The sequence below is a fragment of the Vulpes vulpes genome, chromosome 15 (assembly GCF_048418805.1).
Source record: "Vulpes vulpes isolate BD-2025 chromosome 15, VulVul3, whole genome shotgun sequence".
Lineage (NCBI taxonomy): Eukaryota > Metazoa > Chordata > Mammalia > Carnivora > Canidae > Vulpes > Vulpes vulpes.
The window spans coordinates 90,730,244-90,737,129 of record NC_132794.1 but is presented as its reverse complement, the minus strand read 5'-3'; positions in this window follow the sequence as shown (position 1 = coordinate 90,737,129).

Below are 6,886 nucleotides of genomic sequence, written 5' to 3'. Positions count from 1 at the left end.
GTGCATGTTCTGCATACGTATGTGTTATCTGAGTCTAGAAGAGACTGGAAGTGGTTCCAAGTGTGTGCAAAGCATATACAATGTAATGATAAGAGTAATGGTACTCAGCTATTGCACATTTACTCTATGCCAGGCATGATGATGAGCAACACTATCATTGAGTTCTCGGTACCCCACATGATAGATCCTATTATTACTCTCATTTTCTGCAGAGGAATGCTGAGTGAGGCCAACTAACTTACCCAAGGTCTCACATCCACAGATGAGAGGAGCAGGTGGGTTTAAATGGATACCTTCAGAGCCTTGCTCTTACCTTCTATGCTGTACTGAGTGTGTCTCTATGATCAGTGTGGGGATATGCAAGTCACGGTGTGTTTGCACGTAAGTATCTGCCTTTTTATTTAGCTATCATTTGTCTCCCTCCTTTACTGTCCATCCACCTATCCATCCCTAAGTATCTATTATTGGCACCTGGGGTCATTATCCTGGGTTGAGTTTTCTGGAAACCAAGCTGTGGGGGCTTGGAGGAGAGATAAGAGAGGGAACTGTGGTCTCTTTCAGTTGGCTCAAAAAATACCTGAGTTCCTGTCATGTGTTCCCTTGAGTCTAGAGTGCCTGTAAGGGACAAAGCCTGCCACGGTATGCAGGGGACATCCACCTAAAAGAGTGGATGTACCCTCTTCCTCATTCCCATCACCCCAGGCCAGTGGGCAGGTATTAGACAGGCACAGAGGGCAGGGGGGCCTCATCACACTCTCCAAAGGCAAATCGGGACTGATTATACATCTATCTGTTCAGCACTCATCCAGGAGACCAAAATCTGTACAAAGGGATCTGAACTAGGGTGCCACTTCCAGAGTAATTTTCTTTATGTTTTTCCTTAATACTTATTAACTCATGGGGGGTGGAAGTTGGCGGGTGCTGCTAAATCTGGTTTTAAACACATAGAGAGAAAGCTGAAAGGCAGAACTGAATTAATGCTTCGAAGGGAAGTGGGATTGGTGGACAAAAGAATAAAAAGATTTGGGAGACAAGAAGGGAAGAGACCAGTGGGACTAATAAGTTTTTTTGGGGGGTGGGGGCCAAATTACCTGGATGTGATGGGGTAAAATATTATTTTCTATTTTGAAGAAAAATGTGTGATGTTTATACTGTCTCAGAACAAATAGGCCCGTGACTGATGGATAGTTTACCATTCATGTGGCTGGTTTCATGTACTTTTGACAGCTCAATCAGGATTCCAACAGTTACAAAAAATGATTTTCTTCTAGGAAGTCGCAGGAGGGAAGCATGTACCCCTTGCCCCCACCCCGTGCCCGGTCGGCATCATGGATCTGAGTGAGAAGAGATGTGGTTGTGCTGCACGCGTGGGCAGAGGCCCTGGGGGCCCCCAGACGCTGCCTGGGGTGGGCAGGAGGTGTCTTGCTTCTTGGGGCTGCCTGGGGAGTCTGGTTGAACGGATTCCTGGAGGGCCATTCAGGAAGGTCTGGAAGCCCTTGCTGTCCTCAGGGCTGAGGTTGGGAGGGGATCAGGGATTGAGGAGGAGGACAGAAGCCCTTCAGAAGCCCAGGAGAGTCAGACTCTGATTAAAAAAAAAAAAAAAAAAAAAGAATGTGGGAAGCCTGGGTGGCTCAGCAGTTAAGCATCTGCCTTTGGCTCCGGGTGTGATCCTGGGGTTTCAGGATCGAGTCCCACATTGGGCTCCCTGCACGGAGCCTGCTTCTCCCTCTGCCTGTGTCTCAATGTCTCTCATGGATAAATAAATAAAATTTTTAAAAATAAATAAATAATAAAATAAAAATAAAAAAGAATGTGGAAGATATGTGGCTCCTTCATTCTGAATCCAGTGACCAAGCCACTGTCTTAGCTGTCTCATTCCCTGGGCAAAAAGAGGGCCATAAGGAGAAGCTCTGTGGTTCTCCTGGCCCTCGAGTGGGGATGACAAAAATGGCAGTGGCCAAAGCAGGAAGGTGGAAGGTAGGAGGCAGTATTTGGCCATGTGCACATGCCCAGGAGCATTTTGAGTTTGGGTTCACCCAACTTAAAGATATTTCAAAATAGAGCAGTCCAGATTGGCATTGAAGATCAGAGGCGGCGGAGGTGGTGAAGCTGGAAGCACAGAAAAGCTTCAGCCAGGTTTGGAGGCTTTGTCAACACCTGGGCAGGGAAGATGTCACCATACCTCTGTCCCCTATGACTCGGAGGGGGATTAGTGTGACTTCAAAGGTGACTTTCAAGGAGGCAGTCTCAAGGTGTAACTGGCTCTGCCTCGTGGACACATGGGTCCCCTTGAAGAGCAAGGCTGTTCTCACTTTTTTTTTTTTCAATATTACCCACAACGCAAGCAGGCTTTGGAGTCTCCCTGGGTTCAAATCCCTTCCCCTCCGCTTATCAGCTATGTGACCTTGGGCAAGCCGCTTAACCTCTCATTTGTTTGCTTGTTTTAAGATTTTATTTATTTATTCATGTGAGACACACAGAGAGGCAGAGACACGGGCAGAGGGAGAAGCAGGCTCCATGCATGGAGCCCGATGTGGGACTCGATCCCAGGACCCCAGGATCACATCCTGGGCTGAAGGCAGACGCTCAACCACTGAGCCACCCAGGCGCCCCTTAACCTCTCATTTGTGAATGGGCATATGTTGGAACAATCTCAGAGGGTTGTTGAGAGGATTCAGTGAAATAACCTATTGTTTCTCTTTAGCAGAGAGCTTGCCACACTGCAAACACCCACTAAGGGACCCTTGTTTCTTTACCTCTCTCCTTCTCATAATTACCATTCCATTCATATCAACAATGTGCTAGGCATCACTTAGCACAAGTTCACTTTAAAATGTATATTAAAATCTTTAAAGATTTATGAACTTATAAATTTATATTTATTTAATATAATTTATATTTATATAGATTTATAAAATGTATATTAAGGGACGCCTGGGTGGCTCAGTAGTTGAGCATCTGCCTTTGGCTCAGGTCGTGATCCCAGGATCCTGGGATTGAGTCCCGCATCCGGTTCCCCACAGGGAGCCTGCTTCTCCCTCTGCCCATGTCTCTGCCTCTCTCTTTATGTCTCTCATGAATAAATAAATACAATCTTAAAAAAAATGTATATCAAACACTATAGTAAGTGTTGAGGATATGGTAGTGGATGATGAGGATGCTACTAGCCAGCATTTATTAAGCACCTACTCTATACCAAAGTTCTACTAAATGCTCAACATACATTACTTCACTCACATGTTTTTGCCTTCGTGAAGCTAAAAATTTTAACTTCTCCAAATACTACCTTCTACCTTCTACCTAAGTAATCTCTGCACACAACACAGGGATTGAATCCATGACCCTGAAATCAAGAGTCGTATGCTCTTCCAGCTGAGTCAACCAGGCACTCCCTTGAAGCTAATAATTTAAAATGAACTTTAGGGGCACTGAGGTGGCTCAGTCAGTTAAGCGTCTGCCTTTGGCTCAGGTCATGATCTCAGAGTCCTAGGGTCAAGACCCACATCAGGCTCTCTACTCAGTGGGGAGTCTGCTTCTCCCTCTCCTTCTGCCCTTCTCTCCCACTTGTGCTTTAAGCTCTCTCGCGCTCTCTCTCTCTTTCTGTTTCAAACAAATAAATAGAATCTTTAAAAAAATAAAAATAGAGCAGCCCCGGTGGCGCAGCGGTTTAGCCTGCAGCCCAGGGCGTGATCCTGGAGACCCTGGATCGAGTCCCACGTCGGGCTCTCTGCATGGAGCCTGCTTCTCCTTCTGCCTGTGTCTCTGCTACTCTCTCTCTCTCTGCATCTCTATGAATGAATAAATAAATAAAATCTTTAAAAAATAAAAATAAAATGAACTTTTAGGGGGCTTGCGTGGTGTAGTCAGTTAAGAGTCTGACTCCTGATTTTGGCTCAGATCATGAAGTGATCTAGCATGCCTAGCATGGAGTCTGCTTGAGATTGTCTCTCTGCCCCTCCCCCACTCTTTCTTTTTCTCTCACAAATAAACAAATAAATCTTAAAAAAAAAAAAAGGGACTTAATGTGTATTACCTAATGTAGTCCTCATAAGAATCTCATGAGGGAGATGTTTCACTGGTTCCACGGATGAGGAAATCGAGACTGAGAAAGGTCTAGCAGATTGGAAATAATGAGACTTAGATTCAAGTCCATTTCTTTCAATTTCTACCACAACATGCCACTACCCCCACATTGCTAAGTATCCCCAAATTAATTGTCATGCCTATAGATATCTGGGTTTCACGTCCAGGGTGTATGCTCCTGTGTGACTGGATGTCCAAGCCTAGCTGCAGTTCTATGGATGCCTTAAGTATGGGGAATTTTTAAAAAGATCTTATTTATTTGAGAGAGAGCAAGAGAAAGAGAGGATGAGCACAGAGGGAGAGAGAGAAGCAGAATCCCCACTGAGAAGGGACACCCTCCACGTGGGGCTTGATCCCAGGATCCTGAGATCATGACCTGAGCCAAAGGCAGCCGCTTAACTGACTGAGCCACCCAGGTGCCCCAGTAGAGCGATTTGTGTAATGCTATTTCTGCAAGACCATTTCTATGAAGTTGAGGATTGTGCAGCTAAGTGCAGCCGTAGTCTGATGATGGGTCAGTGCAACTATGCATGTGCGCACGGCGGTCCATCTGCTCAGATGTCTGTGGGTCTGTGTGGCTTGGATTATATTGGTTCAGAGGTTCTTCTGACTCCTCCCCAAAAGGGAGAGGTGCTGGGAGCCGGGAGCCCGTGGCCCGCAGTGGGCAGGGGGCATCTACTGTCCCTGGGCCTTGCCTGCTGGCTCCAGTGCCCGGTGCAGGGTTTTAGGCCGAAAGATGGAGAAGCTCATTTCCTCTTAAACACAGCAGATTAAGGGCCCGCAGTGGGCACGGGCGGGAGGGCGCCGTGTCGCTCACGTTACAAATCAATTCATTACCGGCACTCGCAGTCGCCTCCGATCTTCAAGGATCGGGGGTTTGATGAAGAGGATTCATTTCAAGAAATAAACCTTTTAAATTAACCACGAGATGAGGGAAATTTCTTTATTTAAAAAATGCTCAGGCCCTGCTGGCTTTGTTTTCTCTCTCTTATTAGCATTGTTATTAATAATCCCACTCTCTCTCTCCAGGGGATGGTCCACTCTGCCCGGGGAGGGGACAGACCCCAACCCTGGGCTCCACCAGGTCTCCAAGCTCCAGCAGGGGGCCCCACCCAGGCTCCTGTGCCCCAGACAGATTCTCAGGCAGGGGGCCATGAACCTGCTGTGTGACCTTGGGCACATCACCTGACCTCTCCTTTCTCAACAGCAAGATGAACATAAATCACTACTTTCTGCAACCGAACCTCAAAGTTAGGAGTTCAGCGCTTGCCCATTATCCGCGGGACCAGGAGAGGTGAAGTGAGATATCTAAGGCCGCACAAAATCTTCATAGCAGAGATGGTATTGATGTCAGCATAACTTGTGGTCTAGTTCCTCCCTGGAAATAAGCATTGGGATTTGGGATCTATAAATTTCAAAGTCCCTTGATACACATGATCTCACTAGCTGGGTCTTGGTAATTTGTCAGCTGTATATTACCACCTTGCTTTCCAGATGAGGCGATTGAGGGGCTCTGGGAATGTCCCAGGCAGTTTCAACAGGAAACATGAGACATCCTCTGTTGAGTCATCTGAAGAGAGTTTAATAAGACAAATATTTACAAAGATGTGGACAGGGATTAGAAAAAGTACAGGTAATGGTGGAGTATCCTGGGCCAGTAACAGCCAGAAGGGAACCAAGCAGTAAGCACCCTGATTCCCCTCCCTCCCATCTCTCAATGGCAACCCCTTTTGGTCAAACCCAAGGGACCAGCGGATGCCGACTGCAGGCCAGCCTCCGAAGCACACAATAGTGTGGGGATAGGTGGGCACGCAGCCAGGGGAAGGGACTTGCCAGTACATGGCAGTACATGGCAGTACATGGCAGAGGAGATGATCTCGGGCCTCCTAAGTCCAAAGCCACAGAATTTCCTGCCACCCTGCTCTGCCCCAGCGGTCCCAGGTCCCTGTGTCACAGGAGTTTCGCATAACCCAAATGAAATGCTGGACCTGGAGGTATAACCTGGCAAGAGGAATGGCTGTCCCTCCCTATGGCCACTCTAGCAAGAACCAAATACTGACATCAAGTGATGACAGGCAACAGTATCTGGCCTCCCAACGAGCATGTTTGCATTAGAGCAGGGGCCTTCTGGAAACCCAAGGCATTCACCCAGCAGACTAGCCCATGGGGAGACCTTGGGCTCCCTTCCATGGGCCCACTACAGACAAAGATCTGTCCTAAGAGTCTGCACAAGGCAAGCTAGCAGGCATCAGAATAGATATCACACGCACCCAGGGAAGGAGAGAATTGGGGCCCAAATAGGACATCACCCACCACCTCTTTTGGGGCTGACTCCCCATGTGATACAAAGTGTGTTAAGGGATCCCAGGGAAACTCAGATGGGAGCCCCACCTTCCCTTACCACTTCCAAAAAAAAAAGGAGAGCTAGGCTGACAGATGAAGGCTGTAGGGAAAATCGAGGCGACGGGACCCAGGGGTGTAGAGCTGGGAGCTCTGCAGCACTGAGATCTTGGAGGATGCCAGGGAATGCGGCGCTCTGCAACCTGAGAGGGAGGGAACAGCAGCTGGGGGCAGTGGGGCACATCCACACTGTTGAAACTCTACATTCGTTCGTTTGGGTCCCATCCCAACTGGTATTTGCAGAGCCACTTCCAGCCACTTCCAGAGCCGCTTCTGTCTTTCCTCCTTAAAATGGGGCTTCCCGAGGCCAGCATCATGGTTTTCATTGGCCTAGGCGTGTTTGTGAGTGGGGGTTCATTCACCCTCTGTGTGGCCTCCTAAACTCACCCCATGCTCCACTCTC